Here is a 25,917-nt window from a genome sequence, read left to right on the forward strand (position 1 = left end):
TTCCAAGCCTTCACCCTCCCACATAATGAATAGCTCCCCTATGATGCACAAGGACAAAACTTCAACGCAAGTTGAGGCAAAATAAGAATAACCTGGGCTGACAATGACTCAGCCAAAGTAGTGACCAAGGGACATTGAAAAAACAAGTCCTGACCAAACCCTGCCACCTAATACACACAGAGACGACACACATATAACCACCAAACACACACACTTTGCATCTCTTAAGTCTAGCCCAGGGCTTTATCCCATATTTTAATGCTCTGAAAAGGTCAGTCCATCACAAACTTACTTGATGGAGTAATGAGACCATGTATAAATACCTGAAACACCCTCGCTGTCTGAGCTGCTTGCAGACTCTCAATGATGTTGTTTTGTTCGCCAAATGAATAACTGCTGACATTTCGAGGGATTACAATAGTCTGATTACATTTTCTGACATGAATAATAATATTAGAGATTAGGGTATTCAAATTGCATTTAGTGCAAATAGTCAGTTTAATTTCATACTTAGACAACCAAACAATCTCAAATATGTGAGGTTACGTGTGTATCTGTTCGATATGTAGTTGGCCTAAGATTGAAGAGAAAATGGTACATTTTTTGTTCTATAAACCGCTTTGATTCAAAGTTTGGCTTTGAATTTGGCTCAGCTGTGATTTAATACAGACAGCCAAATTCAACATAGTTTTATATTTTGTCTTGTTCATTCATCACAGCGGAGGTTTTTACTGCCACACTGGATCGGATATGTGTGTCCAGACATTACCAACCTATCTAAAGAGGTTGCTGCGGTAACGACAGAGGCATCAGACTGCTGTTCTTTGTGTCGCGCTCCATACCGCTCTGCTTGTAGCAGCATGGGTCCTGCCCAGCCGCTCCGATGCACTTCCATCACTTTCACATTGTCGCTGCGTGTTGTGTTGACACACTTTGAAGAGCATCTGGACTGAGACACATCTGTAGAAATCTGACTAGAATCACATTTCAAACCACCTCCACTGTGGCTTGTGCAGTTTTCTGCTGTCCAGGCTTTCTGAAATCAATCTGGACACAATCAGGATATTTTACTGTTTTCTTTGATGAAGAAATCATTTAAGCTGTAACCTTTCAATGCACATTATTTACTGTTAATATAATTACATCACTCAGATGATGTTGTCCTGCTTTGACAGCAGGCATTAGGCACTAAGAGACGTCTCTAGCATATCAGGCCACTGTTTATTACATGACTTGTCTCTTTGTGGAGATTCTTGCAGCCTTTCCCTTGTGTAAATTCAACATGTGTCATGCCCAACCTGGAGACAATATGTGTGATCTGTCGTCACTGTAGTTTGTTAGTCGCTTAACACTCCAGGTGGCACTAGTTGACATTTTCTATGTTTTTGTCATTGTCTCTTTTTGAGAGAGAGTGCATGATTTGTTATTTTGACTCACAAAAACATTTTAAAAGCTGGAGGCTAATCATTTAATAGTCACATTGTAATGTCAATGTTATGTAATCTTTTTTGACACATAATAAAGGGCTCAGTGCTGTTTTGTGTCACAGTACCTTTCAGTTTCTTACCTGCTGTCATTTCCTCTGAGCAGTCAGTACTTCTTCACCCTCAATCCCCAGCCACGCCCACCTGCCCACTCACCTGATCCTCACCTGACTGTCAGTCCAGTATTTAAGCTGCTCTCCCACACTCACTCATTGCCAGAGTGTTCTTTCCATCACGCAAGACTCTCCAGCGTTCTTCATCGGCCTGATCCCTTGCTACCGGACCTGCCTGCCCTTGACTTCACTTGATCTCCTGTTCTCTGTTAAACACCTCAGTCTTCTGTACCTGACCAGGTGTTTTGCCCTGCACTTCCTGGATCTCTGGCTGTTTGACTGTTGAATGTTTGGTTCACCAACATTTCCTGTGGCTCTCAATAGGTCTGAACAGAACACTGATCTCGCCGTATCTAGTACTTTGAGAGACAATAGTTCCGAACGGGACATTGATCTGTACTACAGCTTATCCGTCTCTGTCACACCTGAGATCGAAGTCAGTGAAAGCGACTTCTGTGTACAGGCGGTGTTGCAATTGGGTCTTAAATCAACACTTTGCATTGATGAGGGTTCAGATGTGTGACCATCCTTCACACAATATGTGAATGTTATAGTCTTCTTGCAGAGAGTAAAATAAATGAAGGGAAACAGTCCTCTGACATTCCAACATTCATTACACATGGTAGAGAGTTTTTTTTAGATTTTCTTTTCAGGAAGAGGTTGGCTGAGAGGAGATACACCAAGGCAGCGTAGCTAGCTAGTAGAAGAGATGTAAGTCAAACACAGACACATGCATGCAAACTTTAAAGTCACAGGAAGACAGAAAGTGCCAGCTGTAGCCATATTTTCCAATATGCATCAGCTAATGTTTAATCATCACTGACGGAAAGACAGAAGCAGGGAAATTCTCAGATCATGCACTAAGCCTTTCAGCCTTGCAGCATCAGTGTGTTGGAGGTGTGATTTGCTGTTCAAAAAGGATAAATTAACTGTGTGTCTTTGATTAGAGCAGGTTGAGTGGGAATGAAGCGATGGCCTGAGGGAGGAACGATGCAGAAAGACTTACAACAATACCTGATATAACCCTGACTGGCTGGGCTCATGCAACACAGGGGTGAGGGAGGGCACATGCAGACACTCTTTCTTCCCCTCTCTCCATATCTTTGCACATAAGGCTGCACAGCAGAACACAAACTTCTCTTCCTCTGTCTCTCTGCTTTTTCATCGCACACACACCAATGCACACAGTCTCTCTCGCTCACTTTCATCCTATGTCTCTCTCTCTCACCCTTCCATGTGCTCACACACCTGCAATGACTGCAGAAGCTCCTGCAGAAATGGGTTGCATGCTATTGTTTTCTTCCTCCTTTCTTATTTATTTTTTTCCTTAATTAAGAGACTGTGGGACTCATAATACGGGAAAGGCCACTGACCCAGTTTCCTGGCAGCGGGCTCGCTTCCTGCAGCACCATTACAAAAGCACACAAAGGGGAGAAAATGCTGTTTGATGATCACAGTTTAATGACAAACAAGGTGCTCGCTGTATAAGCTGATCCAATGTGGAATAAAAAAGCTCTATGTGCTCCACCAAAGCCAACGCTCACTGAGTGGTTTGTGCATTTTCTCACTCAAGTGCTGTGACATTATGTGTAAGTTTGGCTTAGAGCTGTGGGTGTGTGTGTGTGGTGGGGAGGTGTAGATGCAGGGAGGTGTGGGGGCAGCATTTACTGCTGAGCATTGTAGAGGTGTGTCTAAATGCTGCATTCATTGCACTGGGAGTAATCATCTGCGTGGCAGCGGTCAAACGCAGCTACCTGACGGCAAGCGCAGATGCATTAAAGCTCATTTCGTTCTCTACAGTCCTCCGTTGCTCCTGGGCTGCTTTTAGTATATGTTTATCTGGGATCAGTTTCGTCTGCCAAGAAATGTGAGATCACAAACCATCCAACAATGACTGTGACCCAAAATGATTAACATTGTATTTGAGATAGGGATACAATGCGGAAATTCAAAGAAATGTAATTTGTGTCCAACATCACAGCTTCATTGTGATGATATTGCCTGTCTTTTGTTTTCGACAGAACTGCCAGCAGAGCTGCCAACTCACACTTACTGTGCCTGAGATCCACAGAATGCCTTTTCCCACACTATGTTTTCGTCTTTGCTTCGTCAGATGTCCGATGTAGTTTTTCTTTCTTTTTTCCCAAGTTCAGATGGGCTGAGACACTGAGCGTAACAAGGTTATGGCAGCACTTTTGTCAGATTGTCCGTGGTCGCATCATCATCTGTTTGAACCGAAAGCAACAACAAATCATTGCAATGCACATTCTGCTGGAGCAGCCAATCACAATGATTTTGTGGGTCAGCAACTAATCCACTGAGCATGAGTAGAGCAATGCTTGGGTTTAATCATTTATTTGTGAAACATTATTACTGTGTAGATTATTGCGTGTTTACGCCATTTTGGTAAAGATTATGAACCACACTGAAGCACCGAACCAAAGACCTGAAACCAAAAGATAGGCAATATAATCATGGGAAAGCTTTGATTTTGCATGCAAATAACATTTATTGGCTTTTCACATTGTTGGTCTACTCCCAGATCTGTTCCACAAATAAGAGAACCCCCTTCAAAATCCATGTGCATCTGTAATATAAGTTCCCAGCTCTAAACCATAACACTTCTCAACAATATGTCATGTGGTTCTTGCCATTTGTCTCGAAAAATATTGTTTGTCTAGAATTTTTGGTATTTGCTGCCTTTGACAAACAACATGTTCTCCAAGCCTCAGACCATCACGGGTTAAAGTTACAAGCTCACAGAATGAGACCTGTCTAGAGAGGGGCTATTGAAAAGAGCGCAGTAAGGTAGAAACAGTTACACTGTTTTATCATATCCACACTGCTGTGCTGTTAAACTTAATGGGAGCTGCGCTCCTCTGGTGTGGCTTGGAGAAATCATCACCTCGTAATCTGAGTATGTGCCATCTTTCCTTAAAATTAATTCTTTTCCCTTTTGACATGAATGCAGCATGTCTATTGGAAGTCAGATAATAACGGAAAGGTCAGGTCTTGATTGGCTGGCCATACAGTATCTTGAGCAGCAGATAAAAACTGAACTGTGTCTCAGTCTCACGTCAGTCATAATGGACAGACATGGATCAGCTCTTTTCATAGCACTGTGAATAATGTGATCACCTAAAGGACAGGATGTGTCGGTGAAAACCTTAAATTTCAGGTGTTTCTAACTCTTGTTGAAGGATTACACAGTGTTTGACACCTGAAACTCTCCACTGGACAAATTTGAAAAGGTCAAGCTAAGACTATGGCTCTTTACTGTGTTTGAAAAGTTGACATTTGAGATGCACAAGGCTTTCACCTAATAGGTGACATTAAAAAAAGAAAAAAGAAAAAGTCAAACTGCTATAAACCTGTGCATTGATGAACAGTAACAGGATTGTGTGGCATTGTAAAAAGGTATTTTTCTGATGAAGATAGACTAGACTGAAGGGTAATCAATCAAAATAAACAGATACAGATGCAGAGGACTTTGTGTTAGCTGCAGTAAAACTGCCATAGACTTGTTATAGCTATTATAGTCCATAGCAATAACAAAAATAACAGTCTGAAGCTGCACTAACCCTTCATTTATTGTTGTCGGTAGGGATCAGTATAGAGCAAAATATGAAAACTCTGAAGTTTGTCCTGAGGCTGGTACTAAAGGCCAGGATGTCATTAAAATAGGTTTATCCTCTCGGGTATTTGAAAGTTATCTGCACATTTAATGGCATTTTGCTTACTACATAATGAAAAATCTTTTATGCAAAGCTAACATTTTAGCATGTGGGAGAAAATGCAAGAAACAAAAGCATCAGTATTAATCATCTGGGAGCCATGAAAATGCAATTTGGCCAGCAGTTGCTGAGATATCTTGTCCGTCTGCATGCAGGGCAAAAGCTCAAAACCCAGTGGATTCATTAAGACTCAGGGGAGGTAGAACAACTTGTAAACCCCATCTGTACATAAATTGGGGAAAACAATGGCAAACAATTGCCTCTTTTCACATCCAGCAGAGACTGAGCAATATTCGCATTCATTTGATGCCATTTTTGTGTCCACCTGGCCAGTGTAAGTCTAATATTCTCTCTCTCGTAGCTTTGGTCTCCACCATCTGGCTCTTTAGCTGCTTAATGTTTGCCTCTGTTCACCAGTTGTCTGAGTCACGCTGGTGATGAGCAGTTTACTGTGGGTTACTAGAGCTTTATCCTGCTGGAAAGGAATTTTTAATGACAGCAGTGAGACTTACCCAAACAGTAAATATAGAAAAGAAAGTAAAATCAGAATAATGAGCTACACGTGAGCTACAAGAACTACACAGATCTGCGGTGAAAGCAGCATTTGCTGACATTTCTCTCTGGATTTGTCAGTACGAGTGACACCTTTTACATTACACAGTCAGTCCATATGACAGTTCATGTGAAAATATTGATTGGTGCAGCTTGAAAAGAAAATGAAATCAAGTCATTTTAAATATCACCTGTAGTTTTTGAAAAAAAAAAAAAAACGTTGAAAACCTACCACAGGAAGTCTATAAATAATAAAAATCTGAATAAGAAGACTGATTTCTTCTGTCATTTGATGAGTCAGCAATTGTGACAAATGAGAAAAGTATGGGTGCAGTGGATAGTGAACAGTAGCGTGTGTGTTTCCTGCCATGCTGTGGCTGCAGGTGTAGAAACTGACTATACAGCCCGTCTCCTTTCAGCAACATCAATACACCATAACGTAAATGCTGCCACTATAAATTGTGTGTTGGTTTGATTCAATGGGCATTCCTATCTCGTAAAACTTACTGCGGTCTACTTTTCCCTTCTTATGAAGTCACAGAGTGGTTTATTGCAACACAAGCAGTCACAAAGTTTGGAATAAAATACAAGTTTTTCTATATGTTTTTTTTTTTTTTTTTTACTGAGTTGCAATAAGTAAAGCAGCACTTACAGTGCATGCTAGGAATACAAACTAGGGAGCTTAGCGCACACACGCACACGCACACGCACACACACACACACACACACACACACACACACACACACACACACACACACACACACCACTGCTTACCTGGATCACTGCCAGATCTTGGAGCAGTGAAGAAAAGTATGCTCCCTGCATAGTTTTTTTTTCACAGCAGCTGCCTTAAAATCAAGATAAACAGCAGATAGATGGATAGATTTGATTTAAGGCTTTGGGTCATGCAGGGATCTTGGAGGTATTGCGGTCTTCTTTTCAGCTCGCTGACCATTTATAGTCCAGTATGCTGGCAGGATTAAACAACCACACAACTGCCAGGACTCTCATCAGTTCTGCAACACTGGTTCCCACCCCAGTCTCAGAAAACTAAGAAGGAAAAAAAAAAAAAAAAGCTAGTTTTGTTTCATTGACTCTGATATTATGAACACCCCCAAGATAGCAATGGTGTTTTTAATGCTTTCTAATTGCCTTGATGTGCATTTTAATTGCTTAGAACTGTGCAAAACAATGTCTAGAGACCAGCTGCTTAATAATTAAAGTCCTTGATACTGCTGGCATCCACCCTGCAGGCTCCATTGTGTGGCCTTGCAGTCCACTGTTGGCCAACTTCATGATTATCATACCTAACATAATTACAATCTGCACTGTATTTCATTTATTCAGGTGAAGTTGACTGGACTGCATGCTCTTTATCAGCAATGTTCTTACCTCAGAAACATGTAGGCACACACATTTACATTTACTGGATGTTGAATAGTGCAGCTACACTCCCCAAACATGCCCTGCTACAGGGTTCACATCGAGCCAGGCTGGGTGATATAACATGAAAATAATATCCAGATTTCTTGCTTCTGAATGTTTGTTACAACAATCACAATAATGGTTCGAATTTGTTTGGATTATTTCAGTTATGCTATTTGACATACTTAGACATTGATTAGCAGAAAAACAGCTTCCCACTGAGGATCACAAATTTCTTATTTATTTATTTATTTATTTATGTTGACTTAACTGTGAGTGCTGGTCATATTGAACCACTCTCCGATCAAAATCTCCTCCTGTCTCACATCTGGGTTTGGCAGCTGTGCAGTTTGAGGACACTGTGAGATGAGATGGAGACGTGCCTCGCTGGAAATCACACCCTTGGAGATATGAAACTTGCCTAACTTGATAAAATTTTCTGCCTTTGCTCATATTTCTCCTGTCAGACTCAGAAGATACACTCTTCTTCAACATCATGATGATTCAAGCAGAAAATCACAGGTTTGATTCTTTCATGAAATATTAAATATGCTAATGCTCGATCATTGGCAAAATATAGAGATACCTCTGCATTTACAACCTACTAATCCTAATAGAACAAAGAGTTTCAATTCTAAAAACAATGCATGCTGGGAAGTCTGCAAATATGCTGATCATGTTTATTTAGAAATTTAATTGCAGCACATTCATTCAACACATCCTTTCAAGTCAGAAGACTTCTAGTCAGAAGAACTCGACTTGTGAAATGGCCTAAAAACGGAAAATTAGTCAAACGTATTTATGTTAAACTAATGAGGAATGATTTGTTGGTTCCATTAAACTCCTGTCTGATGTTTTACTGCGCAGATGTGGAGATGCCAAGAACGTCATTTGGCATGAGGATTTGAATATGACTGGTGAATATATTAATAATGCACCAAGTGATAGTTGAATCATACTGTAAGATTGCTGTTTTGCTCTGGCTTTCTAACATTTAGGTCTTGCTCAGCTTACAACCAGTTTCTGAATTCTGGGTTCAGCATATGAGCCTGTGCAGTTTCTACTGGGAGGACTTCACAGCGACTTCTGTGTAGGCTGATGAGATCAATTGGGGGGGGGGGGGGGGGGGGATTTTTATCATATACAAGCAGTTCTCCAGCGTTATTATGGCACATTGCACCACTCCCATCTGTAGCCACAACCCTGGTTGTCTCACCTGTGGCTAATGTCCCCCTGACTACACCGACTGTACGACAGCACTCCAACAATGCAATCTATCTCATTCCTCTCCCTTCATTGCTTCTCCAAATACCATAACCTGTGACAGCCTGTGGAGAGAGTGAATATGGACCTTTATACGGACACTTATGCACACTTACATCGACATTTACAGAGACAAAGACACGACTGATGACCACAGACATGGCACCTGAGTGTAGACCTTTTCTTGTAATCTGGAGAGAGCAAGGACGTGGTCCTCCTGTCTGTCATTTTCTACACACACACATACACACACACACACACACACACACACACACACACCCAGTGGCATGTCTGACAGCCTTTGACATCCCTCAGAACACATGAATATGAACCTCTTCCCTGTCAGCTTATTATTACCTTCATCCCTATTATTGCCTGCAGACTGCTCTGCCTATTCAGGAACATGGGGGATAGTGGAAACACACATCCACGCTTACGTATGCATATGGGGAAATATAATCCGCACACACAGAGACACACACAGTCATCTCCCAGGTGAATGGCTGACATTGGTGGCTAAGGCTCCCTGTGGCTTCCTGACCTTTACTGGCTGTCAGAGGCACAGACCACAGCTGTAATCAAGACCGGGACACTTCCTCCTTGTCTTTCAGTCACATGCAGGCGTTTCATGATTCAGTGTCTCCATTCACAGCTTCACAATGTCGTCTCTGTCCTTTTATCTTCATTCTTTTGTCCTCTTTTGATTCTCTGTCTTATGCACACCTCATTTATCTGTCCATCCTGTATCACTGTCACATAGACTGGACGAGATGTATTACACAAGAAAATCTATCATCTAACAGAATCAGTGCAGCTGCTGTGCAGTCTTGCTAATAGGCAGATACAAAATATCATCAAAGTAATAGTCTTTTCAATTTCCATGTTTGTGTACAGGAAGAAAAAGGGTATGATAAGATGCTTTTACTAAGATTTAATTTGTTGCAGCAACAACACTTTAAGATGAAAGCTTGACTACTCCAGAATCATTCAGCTGGAATTCATTTTAAGTCACAGCTGAATAGGTTGGACTAAAGCCAATAAAAATCGGTTGAAACTGACTGTATTAAATCTAATTAAACTTGTCTCTAGAGCTAAAGAGAGCAACACATTTGTCACACCGCAAACAAGGTATGTTAGTTTCAATCTACAAACTGCTGTTCTCAGATCACAGAATGAAAATGAAAACAAATTTAAAGATAAACTTTTACACTCTTTAATACTAAAACTTAAGATTGCTAGGTAGTTGTAAGAAGTCATGGTGGTTACATTGGGTTGCAGTGGTGGGAAGTTTTTATAGCATAAAAAAGGAAAAGTATGAAAAGCCTGATTCTGTCTTCAGTCTGGGTAATTTTGCAGAACTCTTTAATGGTATCATTAATCTTACTTGTGAGTGTTTTACTGGTGATGCCTTTGATTGATACTTTAATCATTCCTCTGTGTTTTACTGCTCCTGGTTATTTAGCTTTTTTTTTTTTTTTTTCCTAATTTTATGACGGATCAGGTCTTGTTGACACACTAGTTAGTGGGTCTCAGTGAGTCTATTTAGTCATTGGTATTCATATGTAAGTATACTATCAACGTCATACTTTGTTCCAAGATAGTGTATTTTTAAGGATACGCCAGAAATATTGTTCTTCCATTAATTGGAAGAGTCCCAAGAGAAAAGGTCAAACTGAGGAGCTGAGATGTCTTGACTTTTAGTCCTGACAACAGGTCAAGCTCCAAAACACTGGGCGCTGCACTGCACTACACCATAATGCAACTTGAAAGCAAATCTTTAAAAATGCATTTGCACAGTTTGTGGCACAACCCTCCGATTAAAAATTTGTAGTCTCCTCAGACAGAAGACGACATCAGTAGGGTTATTGTTTTCAGACTTTAGAAAGCCCCCTCTAGAGCTGCAGAGGATGTTGTACAACAGACTGAGTAGCACTCCTGACACACAGACTGACTCATACTCATTCACATGTAAAATTAGTACCCCTTTAAATGTTCTATATAAGAGATTTTTCAGCCACTAGATGAGTCTGTCCCCACTCCTTTGTGTGTAACAGCTCTGGTAACCTGGGACTCAGGTGCAGACAAACACTCAGGAGACGGAGTGAGGTTCAAATAAAAATCACTGTCTTTTCTAGTGTCCAACAAAAACAAAATTATCCTAACCCTATCCAAAAAGGCTAACAAAAACAGACAGGGAAAAGGCAAAATCCTTTCAATAAAAATGAATAGGCAAGGAGAAAGTTAGTTCATGGGGAAACAAAGACAATCGGGCAAAGACATGAGGAGCTGGTGGGTATATATACACAGGGAAGGTCATAGGGTAATCAAGGGCAGGTGAGTGAGTGGCCACAGGTGTGGTTGATGAAAGGCGGGAAAACACAGGAAACTGAAACGACACAAGAGGTTAACATACAAAATAAAACCAGAATGTTACATTGTGTTCTCAGCAAGGTGCTGTGAAACAGGGAAAGCTGAAGATCTCCTTTTATGAAGAATGTCAAGCGATGAGCTACGTACACTGCATAAGCAACAGGATGTAAATCTTGGATATTATTTTCTTGGTTGGAATGTTGATTTTTACAGCATAGAGTTATTTTTTTTAACATTTGTAACATATTCAGCTTTGCAAGTACCTGTTCCTTCAGTCTACCAAGTGACCTTAACTATGTAACTATAGGTATCCTGCTAATGCTCGAAACCTAAAACATCAAGTAAAATATGCTGAAGGTGGATAAATTTCAATGGTTTCTTCCAATGGTTTGGAACATGATTAGCAAACCACTATGACCACAAAATATTTTCGCTCCCAGTTTCACAGGGAGCGACCTCACATGTGCTAACACATACGCTCGTCCCCCCAGCTACCAAAATAAAGAACAGAGAGCCTCGTCCTTATTTTCAGTCTTTGATATTTGCATCATCTTAAGACTTTGATGAAAAGTTTGTAAATTATGTAAATCGTTCTTTGTATCCTTTTTATATTCTTCTTCAGATATGTTTCATCCTTTTGTCATCATATATGAACCTGTGCCTTTAAGAACATGGAACAACCGTTTTAGGATTAAGCATGGAGAAAATCCAACAACATGAAATAAGAACATGGAGGACTTCAAAATAATTATGCACTGAACATTATGCATAAATTACAGTAGCAGCATCCGGAGAGCTGGCTATATATGGAATAGTACAGAATATCAACTAACAGAATAATTGATATTGTCTTGGGAAGGAAAGGGAACTTCAATATGAGTTAATCCCACTGCATATGGTGCCACATTATTACCACGTGACTCCAGAGAATTGGCTCTTTATCTGGTATTCGACTGCCAAGAACTGAAGGCTTACATTTAATTCTATAAATAATTTCCACCTCCTGCACGGGGAATATGATGAAGGAAATTTACAATGAAGAGTTTAACTCCGAATTAACTCTATACATATGGATGTCTTGGAAGTTGAAATATACTGTAGGGACCTGTGAGCTTGTGCCAGTGCTAGTGACTTCAGAAACACGATAAAAGATGAGTCCAGATATATGTATATTTTATGGAAATTTCCACTGAATTTTACTGTGGTGATTACACAATTTATCCTTTAGGGCATAGGAAACCATACATCTAACACCAAGCAACTCATTGTAGAATCCCCAGATTATCATGATCTAATTGGAGATTTAACATCCTAGGCTAATGAATATTTTGGAGCCAAATCAGTTGCATACTGGGGATGTAACAGGATTTCTACAGGAAGAACTCCCAGCATTCCCTGTCCTATTCTTTTGGTTTTCAGTTGGGGATTTATTGGTAGAAAACACTGCATTCCTCTGATTCCACAATCACATCGGAGTGACAGTGCGACCGTCTTCCCAAAATGATATGTGCCCTCAAATGTAATGGAATCTGATTTTTTTCCCCCTCCACACAATAGGAAATGCCACATGGAGAATTCCCAAGCTAGAGGACCTTTTGCTTCCTGCCAAAAATACTCCCTGCCTATATTGGATAATTTCCGCGGGATGTCATGCCACTGAATTCCCAGACCTCCTCGCTATTATTGGGGGTTTGAATGCTGGACGGATCGGAAGGAAACGCTCCATCAAGTGTGACCCACTTAGCTGCTGGAGAGGCACCAAAGGACCACCATGGCAATTATTTAAACCTCCGCTTTATTATTCATAATTAGCAGAAGCTGTACAGTGTGTGTGTGTGTGTGTGTGCCTATGTCTGATAAAGCTCTCTAAATAATATGGCACTGGAAAAATAATAAAGAATGGAGAAGCAAATGTGTGTGCATATCTTTGTGTGATAATGAGGTGTGTGTGTGTGTGTGTGTGTGTGTGTGTGTGTGTGTGTGTGTGTGTGTGTGTGTGTGTGTGCGAGCGCGCACAAGCACGTGTGCATGTGTTTTTGTAAAGGTGCCTGCTGTGCTTATGATATTGTGTGTACACGTGCATGTGTGTGTGTGTGTTAGTGCGTGTGCATGCATTCATGTGTGTGAACGTATGTAGGTATGTGTGTGTGTGTCTGTGTGTGTTACTGTGCTGTGTGTGCGAATTAATGTGTGTATACGCATGTATGGTGGTGTAGGTGTAGTCACTGCGGGTTTTCATGTGTAGTGTATGTTCGTGCATGAATGTGAGCAAGCTACCACACCTCTGTGCATGATTGTGTGTGTGTCACCATGCTGCTTGTGTATGCATTAATATGTGTGTATGCATGCACAGTGGTGTTGTGCAAAATGTGTGTGTTTGTCATCTATAGCATGTGAAGTTGTGTAAATTACCATATCTCTATGCATGTTTGTGCATGTGGATGTTATGTTGCGTCCAGTATGCATGACTATGTATGTGCAGGTTGTGTGCCTTTTCACATATAATGCATGTGTATGCGTGAATATGTGGAAGCTCCCATACCTCTGCGCATGCTTTATTGTGAGTGTGCATGTTTGTCTGTGTGTGTGTTGCCGTTGTACTTGTATCCACATAAATATGTGTGTGTGTGTGCCTGCATGGTGGAATCTGTGTTATAAGTGTGTGTTTGGATCTTCAGCACCTGTGCTTTTGTGAATGTGCGTAAGCTGCCATACCTCGTTGCATGTTTGCGTGTTGGTGTGTGTGGGTAATGAGACCCTCTTCACCGGATGCCACTCCAGTGCAGAAGGCAGCAGCAGAGTCTCAGTGGAGTTAACATCCAGACTTCCTCTTATTATTTCCTCTGTTGTCTCAGGTCTCAGTAATTAGTGGTTGCTTTAATGAGGCTAATATCACAACTCCAACCCACAGTTCACCACTCTAAATGATAAGAGGCTGATAAGTGTGTATGTGTGATGGAGAACGAGTGTCAAGGCGATGAGAGGTTGTTGTACGCATATCCTTGATCATCAAGTACTGCGTAATTGAGTTTACTGTTATGAGCACGTGTGAAAAAGAGAGAACGAGAAAGGAAGTGGGAATGTGCGTGCGTGTGTTTGGGTTTGTGTGTGTGTGTGTGTGGGGGGGGGGGGGGTTGTATCTATCTGGTTGGTTGACTTCTGTTCCAGTCTGTGATTACCAAGGTTTCCCAGAATGCGTTGCAGATGAGAGTTTCATGTGTGGGTGGTGAGAGCAATAGCAACAACTACGTGTTAAGTGGCAATATTTAGAGTGAAAGCTAAAGGTTTTACAGCTGAGAAACAGTGAGAGTGGTCTCATGCACTGCAGCAGCCTCTGCTCTGTGCTCGTCTTTTTATGTGCATTTTTATTTTCATATAGATGTAGACTGAGAAGTATGAAGGCCTGAATAACTTACTAATTCCCCAGAGCAGATACACCTGATGTAAGCAAACTACCCAAAAGAAGCTGAAACATTACACTTTTTTTTTTACCTTTTTTGGTTCCTCAGAGTTGAAAACTTGCTGTCAGCCCACTGATATACTCCGGTCTTTATCTGTCACATAGGCAAGTAACTGCCCAAGCAACCCTATACACTTACCTTTTTCTGTTTCAACGCTTTATGTGTGTATTAATGATGCATACTGATATGCATTTGTGTTTTCTTGTAGAAGCCAAGAAATAATTGGGGAGTTAAGACCACAAAGAATTCAACAACTTCCTCTTCTTCTTTTTTTAAACCACTATTTAACTTCAGTTATACCTATCAAAATTAGCCAGACTGCCTACTCTTCAGGTCTTTGTAGATCTGTACCATTTCAGGAGGGGGCATTCATTTACTCTCCTACTGTGGGTTGTAAGTTAATGCTCTGGTTTGCCAGTTAACAAAAAGTGTGAGTTTGTATGACAATGAGACTTTGAGCAATAAGCTCTGTAAGGTCAGCAGTCCACAGCAGAGTTAACCCACATCAGCCCAGATCAATTCCAGCCCACTAGGATTTCTTCAGAATCTCCTTATTTCCACTCCACAACTGGTTGGAGGTATGCGGTCAAACAAAAATAAAGCAAGGGTGTATATTCACTATAAACACAGTGTTTTAAGTTTGAATCCAGTTAGGCCCTTCTTTATTACCATAGCAGCTGATAAAAACAGGTTGCTCAGAGAAGACAGATTCATTCATCTTATGAATAGGTAGGAATCAGCAATTAAATGCCATTATACATCAGTGTTACTGGGGTTTGATTAGTTATGTGATTTTCTTTTGCATAAATGCAGTTGATGATTCATATTTTGTTTTCAGAGACTTGTTTTAAAGTCTGCATAAGTGAAAAAAAAGAAAAGAAACTGCTCTAAAATTACCTCTGTGATTCCTGACTGGAAGACTGAAAGCAAACCTCTGCTCTGCTTTCTTAAAGACTGCGCTGAAATGGCATTGACTCAACATTGTGTCAAACATTTAACAACAATTATCTTTTAAAGTGACAAACCTAAATCATAAAAATAAAGCATTTTGTAGTTTTTTTTAGTCTTTTAATTGTTACAGGGTGGTGCAGGATTTGCTTTTGATTCCACAAAAACAAGAGAGAGCTTGCATGTGCAAGAGAAGGCAAGGAAGAGTGTGTGTCTTTGAGTATTTCTGAAATGATGAAAAGTGACTTCCAGATGGGTTGTAGTTGTAGCAGTCAGAATACACATGTTGGCAGCGCCTCATTGACACCCTGCTGGGAGAAGGTCAGCGCCCCACTGTTCCTAAGCACCGCAGCTGTGTCTGGAGGGAGATATGTCCTCATCAAATGCGCTTGATATTTGGGACGCAACCGTTCTGAGCCTGCCTGCTGAGACTAACCACAGTGAAACAGAACAAATGAAGTTACTTTTCAGTTTCTGTTCAGGTTTACTTTTTTAGCTTGTGGCCTCTCTCTCACTGTGGCCTCTCTACATTTGTTTCACTTATTTTTAACTGCATCTTGTGATGTGCTATATTGCTCCATAGTCTTATTTTCCATTGTTCCAGCAACAAAGACTATTAAGGATACGAGCCATGTCCTCCAGAAAAACGTCCTCTAATGGGGGCACAGTTAATAGTGGTTCTGATGGACCTGAGTTACAGCCCCTGTGGAGCACTTGAGTGTGATAACACCTTCATATGTCTGTCTGAGTTATAGTTAGGACAGTAACGTAACCAAAAGACAGTTAGTTACAATATGCCAAAAAACCTCTGTGCACACCTTTCACCTTAGATTTGATTTTTGTTCTGATAAAGTATCAGATTAAACACAATTTAACCTTTAATATTGCAGTTAAGACACAAAGCAATCCAGCAGGTCAACAATGTAATAAATCCTTGAAAACGTAAAGTTCAAATTTGGTGTTAAAGGAAAAATGACAATACCTGCTTAGCACTGTTGCTTCATGTGGAGTTTATGTGTTCTCTGCCTGTCTGTATGGTTTCTTGCCACATGCCAAAAAACATGCAGGTTTGGTGAACTGGATACTGCAGTTGACAACACATTTGTCTGTCCACAAATGTGTTGCCTTGTGGGGACCTGTCGCGAGTCTGTGTCACCTCTTGTCTGTTGGATCCTGAGATAAGATCCAGCCCCTGTGAGTCAGCAGAGGATAAACAAATCCCTGAATCTGTCCTGAGGAAGCAGTCTAGTCAAGACACTTGGCATTTGGGGTCTAAAGAGTTTTACAAACAATCATGGACACGGGGCCCTGTGACGCTGTGGGGGCTGCAGCAGAAACTATAAATGCTATCCAAGGAGATTAAAAGAGTTCTAAATTTTACACATGACGATCTGTTTACTCGAGGAGTGCAACTTCCTTCTTCTTTTGTGGCTCTCTTAAGTCTGAGAAATCCTCAGAATGTCATCAGAGGTATCTCTGCTTGGGACTGACAATTCAACATCTTAACAGAAAGTCTGGGTGATGTGGTGAAGGCACATCACCCAGGAAAAGGAAAGGTTTCACAAATTGTGCTTTCGAGTTGCATTGGAGGAAGTGTAGGATCCAATGATTTCTGGAGCTCAAACTCAACTTGCGACTACATTTCAGGATATCTCTGCCTGCCTTAATTATCACCAGTCCACCAACTTTATTGAGCTGTAAAACTAAACTTCTGGAGTAGCCCTTTTAACGTCTTAACCAAAAAATAAAATAAAAAATTCTAAATGATAACAGTGAACTCCACGCTCTTGTGGACCTAAATGATGGGGGTTGTCATCGTGAAGTTCAGCCATTTTTTTTTTTTCTGCTCCAGCTTTGTCAAGACAAAACTGCTTACTCACTGCAGTGCAGGAAAAGTTTTATATATAACTGCACTTCTGCAGCTTTCTGCTCTTGGAGAAACCATACCCATCATCTGAATTAGACCACATCACAACTGGCAATGCAAAGCATGCAAATGCAAAATAGCCAGAAATGAGGTTAAACATATGCAGGCTGTTCATTAATAAACAGGGTATGGAGCTATTTTCTTTTACATCCCAGCTTGTGATTTAGGCTAAAATGGGTGCTATTGTTTTTTCCATAGAAACCTTGCCTAGTGCAACTTTTAAAGCATAATGTCGCTGCCAGTTTTTCTCACCCGCTCCTCCCTTCTTCCCCTCCTCTTCCCTCCACCCCTCAGCACCACCGGGCTCCGCTGGCTGCTCTCAAAACAAATGCCCCTCTAACTCTCCCAAAGTTACACGGAATAAATTGGAAAAATACTTTTTGACATGTTGAGTAATGCATCAAATCGTATTCTCTTTCCCCAGCAGCCTGACTATTCTATTTCATCTGCAAGCCTTCTTCAGGCAAATGGATTGCTTCCATAATGCTCTCTTTATCAGGCTGACTGAGTAAGTGCTGCTGTTCGCTGTAAGCAGGGGAAGACCAACATGCACACTCACATATTCTCTCTTTCTCTGTCGAACACTCACAGAGACAAATGTGCAGGCTCATTCTTACACACACACAATGTGCAGGCTCATTCTTACACACACACCTACACGCACACACACACTGATAGCACAAGCTATACTCTCCATATGTCCTTGGTGAGGAGGCTCAGCTATTAGAAGTTGATCACAGGGCTGGAGGATAACATGACACACAAAGCCTTTAAGCCCATTTGAATGTTCATAGGGTCTCTGTCAGAGGAGAGATGGTGTGTGTCCATGTGGGAAGTGTGTTTTTACGGAACACGCATGAGTATGAATGACAGTACATGTGGTGTGTGCGTGCGTGTGTGTGAGAGAGGGAGAATCAGCATGCCACCCTTGTCTGAGTCAACATGAGCATGCTTTGGTGCTGAGTTTGAGGCTTAGACTTGATATGTTTTGTGTTTTGTGTGTGTGTGTGTGTGTGTGTGTGTGTGTGTGTGTGTGTGTGTGTGTGTGTGTGTGTGTGTGTGTGTGTGCGTGTGTGTTGTTTGGGTGTGTCAGAAGCACTGTGTGATATATCATTCAGCAGCTTAGCTGTCTAGTGCAGGAGCCTGTTCACCAAGGACGTCTAAGACAAATACTGTAATATGCAGTGTTTGTGGATGGATGTGTGTGGCAGTGTGCATATGTGCGTGTGTGTGTGTGTGCGTGCATGTGTGTGTATTTTGGAAACAAAAAGCGCCACTTAAGTAATGCATCTTACTTCACAGGTGAGAACAGGTCATAGCAAGGTGTGTATTCAAAATGTGTACTGAATCAATTATTATTTCTTTGATGCAACATCATGATTTTAATTAATTGTTTACAAAGATGGAGGTAATTACTGAACTTACAATTACTGTCAGTTTTTTGTGCTTCTGCAGGATTTTTATTCCTTAATTTGTATTTAATTTTGAAGAGAGGGAAATGTATTTCTGCCAACAGTGTTTTACTGTCACCACTGTTGGCTGTCTCTGTTTAATGCACTGTCCATGTTAATCTTTGGTCCTGCAACAGTTACATTTCTCCCTGGGAATAATGTGGTTTAATTGAATCTATTGAAAAGGTTCAAACAAAGATTACGAACCAAAGAGCCACGCCTTTTGTTCTGGAAAGCTTTTGCTCAACTGAGCCATATCCCAAGACAAACATCTTCATCCATGGAAATAGTCCTCAGGTATTACTTGCCAATCTCGAGTCTCATTAAAATTCTAAAGTAAGAGCTGAAGTGTTTCTCAGCACCAAGTCCCATTGTCATTAGCCAAATGTGTGAAGCATGCCCTTGAAAATGAATCTTACTATAACATTAAACAGTTAGCTTTCCTTGTCAATAGTAGAAACTGATAATGTGATGTAATAATGTAAAAGTTTGGGCAATGTAAAAACTTCACAGAAAGTAGAAAATACAGTAAGAAGACAATGGGTTCACAGCCATGTTACAGACTTACTCAGGCTGTACATACTGAAGGTGCAGTGGTGCTTTGGTGGTGCCCCTACATCCCAGCTACATTTCCTGCTCTCTTTGAAAGCAAGTGAATGAGTCGACGCAACAGAAATGCATTTCTATTCACTGGAAACAAGACTGAGAAATTCCTGAGCAGAGGAGTTGATTTGAAAGTGATGGCATCTCAAGTTCACCGCACTTTATGTCGAAGAACACAGTTGATGGAGGTGGAGTACTTACCTTTACGAGGCAGCGTGATTCTCAATATCTCACGAACTGAGAGTGGTGAGCTTGTGGTCAAACCATAGTGGATTGGACCATTCGGTGTCCAATGAGGAACTACTGGCTTCAGCTGTGTCGACAGCGAGAGAAGCGACTATTCATTTGAAACAACAATGCATGGCGGCTCCTAAAGAGGTTCGTGTAGATGCGGCCATAGCATCAGTTATCAGAACTGGATAGTATGAAGTCAGCTTCAGATTGACTGGTCCATCTAATCACATATACCATATAATCAACTCCTGCCCTCCAAAGAAATCAACAAACATTCACCATGAGTAGAGATAATGAATGTTCTCAAATTATTATGTCAGTAGATTGAATTAAAGGCATATTTATCAAAGACAACAGAGACCATTCAGTTCTACTTATTTAGCTTTTCCGCTATTGTAATTTTCCAAGCATTCCCGAGATTAGATTTCTGAGCACAGTAAACGTTCACATTGACATGCATACGTAAATACACACACTCATACCCACATGCAAACAGACACACACATTGTCATCTAATAGAACACTTTGTTCATGTTGTCTTGAATTTTATGATTATGCAGTTCCCATTTATTTCTTTTACCAGCATTACAGCATGACATTTCCTGTGCTGAATATTTTTAGACCCCTGTTGATTTCTTAATTTGGTTCTTGGGTTCACAGTCTCTGACATACTTGGTTCGCATTGTATGAAATTAATCGGCTAAAGCTCTCCTGAACAAAATGATTAGAAATGGGACTCGCTGCAAATGGGATACACGACTGCTTTATTTTCGAGGCAGAGATCCAACAGTGAACGGTCTCTTTGACATCCCATTTTTGTAATAATTCCGGTTTTGAAAGCTTATGTCTACAGGGAACGATTGTTCAGACAATGAATTATTCATCTGACAAGGTTTCCTGCATGTTTTAGGATAAATTGTATGTTTCACTTCATGTGACGCGCTTGCATAAACACTCCAATCAACTATGAAAGCGAGTTTTCTTGAGATACAGAAAAAGACTGACAACAAGATAAGGACTCAGCAGAGAGGAAAGACATCTTTATAGTGTGGCCAGGAGAAAATATTAATACTGAGCTCTAAACTTCATCAGCTGTGTTTGTGTCGTGTCATTGATCTTCGCGTTTAAACATTCTGTCCCTGGTCTTTGCAGACTCAACCAATTCTGATCTGTAATCCGCACTTCCCTCTGCTTGATCTTCCCTGTGAGCCTGTTACACCAATTCAGAGCCAGCCAGTGACTCAGTTATCAGCGCTGATTGTGTGTGTGCAAGTGACAGATAGCAGATGTTGATATACTGTTGCTGTTTTTTTTGTGTGTTGTTGTTTCTCTGTTTGGTACGATCAGTCATAATCTTTAAAATGTGAAGAATCTGAAACAGTTTCACAGTGTGACAGTGATCACTCGAAGTGATGAACCTACAGACAATTATCACTAGAATCTGAAGCTCCCTTCAGCTTTGCGGAGCTTCATAGTGAGTTTCAGCCCAGTATCAAGGCAGAGTGTGAAACAGTGAAATGGAATCTATAGGTTCATGGACATGGACAAGCTGTTTTTGTGTGTGCTTGTACGTGTGTCACTCAGCACGACTTTCAAACTGATGCAGACACATGGAGTATAAAGAATGAAAAAGAACATTGTGAGGTGGCCGAGGTGGCCGGGGTCGATGGGTCAAACGTAGAACTCTCAGCCTTGGGTTCCTTTCCCATGTGAAACTGCAACCATCACCTGAAACGTTTCTCAGTCAGCTTTATTTTGAAAGTCTAAGGGACGCTGCATATTAGCTATTGCTATCTTGACCGCAAAATGAGTACGAGGTGGACATGGTGCAGGCATGAAAGATACCTGCAACTGAAGTGCATTAGTGTGAAGATCGTGCTGTGTAGTGTCAGAGAAAAATGTCAATTTTGTGTGCATGAACATGAATCCTGCCGATTAAATTTTGTGATTATTTCACAGACTGCCATGAAACTTTTTTGTGAGTCTTCTGTTGTTCTGTGTCTCTGTGTACACTCAAGCATGAGACATTAAGGTCCACTTGCTAGTTGTTGTGCAGAGCATTCAGTCTCGTGGTAAGGCCCTCATAAGTAGCTGGTGTTTGTTAAGATTCCTTCACATGACAGAGTATGAAACTTTATGTGATGTACAAACAATTGATATCTCTCTGCTGTCTCCATCTGCCCAGAAACTTCTGGTTAATGAAGAAAATTCATGCTTCACACAATCTTTCCTTAACTTCCATCCATTGGCAAAAGCTAACAATACACAGGAAGCAGGACATCAACTTCCGCAGACACGATGTCAAAGCCCTGCTCTTGTCCACCTAGTGAGACTCATCCTAGCAGTAATTATATTTCCTTCAAATTGTACTTTCAAAGCAAATTAATAGAATATGCAGATATTTTGTAGGAGACAGGGTTGGTCTTCGCACATGCTCAGGTGTTCATGAGCTTACAGTACTGTGTGTTCAGACTAATTACTCGCATGAGTTTGACCACGGGATTGTGTTTATTCAGCCACCATACAGTAGATTAGTTATAAGATAATTAGCGTTGGCAGACACCAACTGTGTCTGAGGGTGTGTGTGTGTGTGTGTGTGTGTGTGTGTGTGTGTGTGTGTGTGTGTGTGTGTGTGTGTGTGTGTGTGTGTGTGTGTGTGCGTACAAGCTTCAGCCTCTGACTGAACCCAACTCTCACCAGAGACTCACCTCATCTTCTTTCCCTCTCTTCTCTCTGTACGTTCATGAAGTAAATTACATTTCTCCTCCACTCAGCAGTCAACATGGACAGAGAGACTAATTACAAACACCCAGCAGTGCAGGTCAGCGCCTAGGTGGCTCGCTGCTGCAGACAGGCTGAGAAGATGAATCCACTTTTTAATCCCAAAAGTTTCAAAAAAATAAACTTTGAGCTGTCCTCCCCACTGGTAGACATCTCCAGATCAGAGCGGAATCCGGTGTGACTGCTGGTGTTTATTCCTCTCCACCAGAGCTCCACGGTGCAGCAGCTCTGTCCCTCTGCTCCGCCTGGTCTTCTCCAAGCAACATTCTGCAAAGGCCCGCGACACGTGTGAAGTTTTCTTGCTCAAGCTAAATATTTTGTACTCGCGTCTACACAAATGGTGCGAATTTTGCGTATTCATGTAACGCTATTTACATTGCCCGGCACAAATAGACACAAATTCAAAGTCTTTGTATTGATTTTGTATGTAATGGCACTGTGCGAAAAATTCACTTATTTGGTCTGAACACGCCATTACACCCTTTAATCTCTTCGGTAGTGCGTGTGTGTGCTGTGTATGTGTGTGTCAGAGACTAATAAAGTCTCCTCTGACGCTTTGTTTTCTCTCAATTCATTTGTGCAACAAACAACAAGCTAAATGCCAGGCGCATTCATCTCCTAATAAGCCGACACTAACACAGGGATTTTCATGAGGGAGGAAATAATTGCCTGTTCAAGTGCTTTTTCATAAGTTCCACGTCTAATTTGGCAACTCATGAAGTGTGTCATGGAGGAAGAGAGAGGAGAGAGGATCACAGCTTTTGCCTCCAGTCTACACTTCACCCAGAAAAGCCTTCTTCTTCTTCTGCATTTCCCACATTTTTTTCTGCTTTGCTTTGTCTTTTCCGCCCTGAATCAAGTATTTCAAAACTTGCCTTCAATCAGATGTTTTTACCTCAGAGGCCCCTTTCCTCTCCTCTCCCACCCACACCCTTATTTCCTCCACTGACATCCCTTTCAACAGCAACACAAGTCTTTCTTCTTTGACTTTCCAGTTCGCCAGCACGGTGTTAGTGCCTCTTTTTTATGCTTAGTCGACAGCGGAACAAGCCTTGTATCGTAAGGAGTTGGCGCCAAGGAGCGTCAGCGCGTCGTCTAAACTGTTGCAGATAAAGTATTATACAGCTGCGGCGGATGAGAAGAAAAAAAAAGCTGCAAAGCACATCATCTTCACTTGATCATCCCTCTAAATCCCCCTGGTGCAGTGGCAGCAGGCAGGCATGCAGGGGAATTTTGAGAGGTCAGGACATAAAAAAGGCAAAGAAAAGAGAAGTGTCAGAGGGATAAGGCAGAGAGGAGAGGAGAGGAAATGAAACCAAGAGAGAGGGAGAGGAAGAACAGGGATATGAAAGAGACAAGAGCAGTGGTAGAGTGCCAGGATGATAACACCAGGAGAAAACTGATGCAGAGGGTAACAATCCGGTTTATTTGTGCTTTGTCGACGATGATAGACAGCCAGAGCAGCAATCTGAAATCACCGTGAAGGCAGGCGTGGCATGAACATGATGGCAGGGGGTTGAACACATTACAAGTGGAGGATGCTTTGTGTACATGATGAACAGAAATGCTTGGAGAAGCCTTCAACAGCCGGCTGCGATACATATTAACCCGACATTAGCACTGACGGCAAGTGCTTAAGCGCTGATGGCTTTATCACATGACATATGCTATAGCTGTAATGGTGCCATGGATTGAATGTGGTACAGGGGAAACATAGAGTTCACATACAGAACAGCATTATTTAGTGAGAGCCTGACATGGATGCATAGACAGAGGCTGTATTTAAGCTAAAGCAGAAATGTAATGCAGAGGGATCACGAGGGGAGTGTGCTAATAGAGGAAGCAGCAGATACCTACACACAGAATAGGACTCCTTACAGAAGCTTTATATTGGTATTGTTTGGGTTTTTGACAGGTGTTCAGGGTTAAACGACTACTGCTGTCAGAACAGAGTAGAAACAAATAGAAAACCTTACAGAAGTATGTATCTACAACTTCATCATTTAAAGGAAAATTGTTGTTTTTCTTTTACCATGCACTCTCCAAGGTGATTGCTAACAGCTGGACATCTAGTGACATCACAAAAAAAATTAAGTCAGGCAAGGCAAGACAAGATATCACACCATGAGACAGATTGGAAACAAAGCAACTTAGCCTTTATTTGGAGGTAAAACTGTATGAGTGAACCTTAAATGTCAGTAATAATCCCTCATTGAACCGGAAACCTGTGTCTGTACTATTCACATTATATGTCAAAGGGGAACGAAGCTGTTCTGTATACTATAATGGAGGTTTAGAACTTTACCATTTGGATTTGGGCTCACATTTAGACCACTGAATGTCAATGTCCACCGATGGATAAACATCTATATATATATATATATATATATATATATATATATTGCTGGGTAGATTGCCAACAGGAACTGTTACAAGCTAATTTAGTACTTTAAATGGTGTTAATTTCCCAAAATGAAAAACAAATACAGGCTAAAAAAACAGGGCTCAAGTGGTCGCCCACAGCTGACTCTGTGAATGCTCAGTTACATTATAATTCCTGTTTAGATCCTCCAAGGTGGGTGAGGGTGAGGTGGGTGAGTAGTTGTATCGATTTTGTTTGACTTTGAAAATCCCGAGGGTAACCAATCAAATAAAAGACATGCAGTAAATACCTTCTTTTACGAAAGTCAAGCTGATCTGATTTTGAGCATGTTTGACATTTGTGTGAATCTAGCTTGTGGGAGAGGCAGCTGGAGGGGACAGGATAAAGGTAGTATGACCAAAACCCACAAGTCAAATGTAAAAGAGAGAGAGAGAGAGAGAGAGAGACAGACAGACAGACAGACAGAGAGAGAGACAGACAGAGAGAGACAGACAGACAGACAGACAGACAGACAGACAGACAGACAGACAGACAGACAGACAGACAGACAGAGACAGACAGACAGAGAGAGAGACAGACAGACAGAGAGAGAGAGAGAGCAAACGTCTGTGTTCATCTTTGAATAGGGGGCGGGGGAACTGGATTACAACATGCTTGCTTATTTTGACAGTGTTTGCAGTACAGTGTTCCTGGATTTGCATGGTTGTCATAGATGTGTAGATGTTAAGGCTTTTCATTATTCTAACCACTTGCAGGAATTCCAGCCAACTGGACCTTGAGAACCTCAGGCTCAAAAAGCTGTAAGACAAATTTTCTTTTAAGGTTGGCTTGTTGACAGCAGTGGTTGTTCCCTCAGGGAAAAGTACTGAAAAGCCTTGAAGGCATGTTTGCGCAGCCCCTCAGCCCTTCATTGCTTGGTGTTGCCATATAGAAACATACCCTTTCTTTGCATTTTCCTGACATTTAAAAATAAACAGTGATTGGCCTTTCCATAGAAGATGGGGCATTGTTTTAACTAGTTATGTTCTTGTATGAGGTCACATTTGTGTCAATTTGAATATAACGGATGGTGCAACAGCAACAAAGCATGTGAAGAAAATTTGAGAAAAGTAATCTCTCCTTTTCCACTTTTTATTCATTGAGGAATTAGAGTCAGGTCCAATAGAGGAACAGGCTAAAAACCTAAA

The 25,917-nt window shown here is 41.2% G+C and overlaps 1 long non-coding RNA gene across 1 annotated transcript; it reads right to left on the reverse strand.

Annotated features, from left to right (window-relative positions):
• Positions 1-6,245: 6,245 nt before the first annotated feature.
• LOC139331785 (uncharacterized) lies at positions 6,246-22,530 on the reverse strand. The gene is made up of 3 exons (XR_011602197.1): positions 22,275-22,530; positions 6,623-6,934; positions 6,246-6,564 (listed from the first exon to the last, which is right to left on the reverse strand). It is a non-coding gene; the product is annotated as an uncharacterized lncRNA (long non-coding RNA).
• Positions 22,531-25,917: the final 3,387 nt, after the last annotated feature.

This window comes from Chaetodon trifascialis, chromosome 5, assembly GCF_039877785.1.
Source record: "Chaetodon trifascialis isolate fChaTrf1 chromosome 5, fChaTrf1.hap1, whole genome shotgun sequence".
NCBI lineage: Eukaryota > Metazoa > Chordata > Actinopteri > Chaetodontiformes > Chaetodontidae > Chaetodon > Chaetodon trifascialis.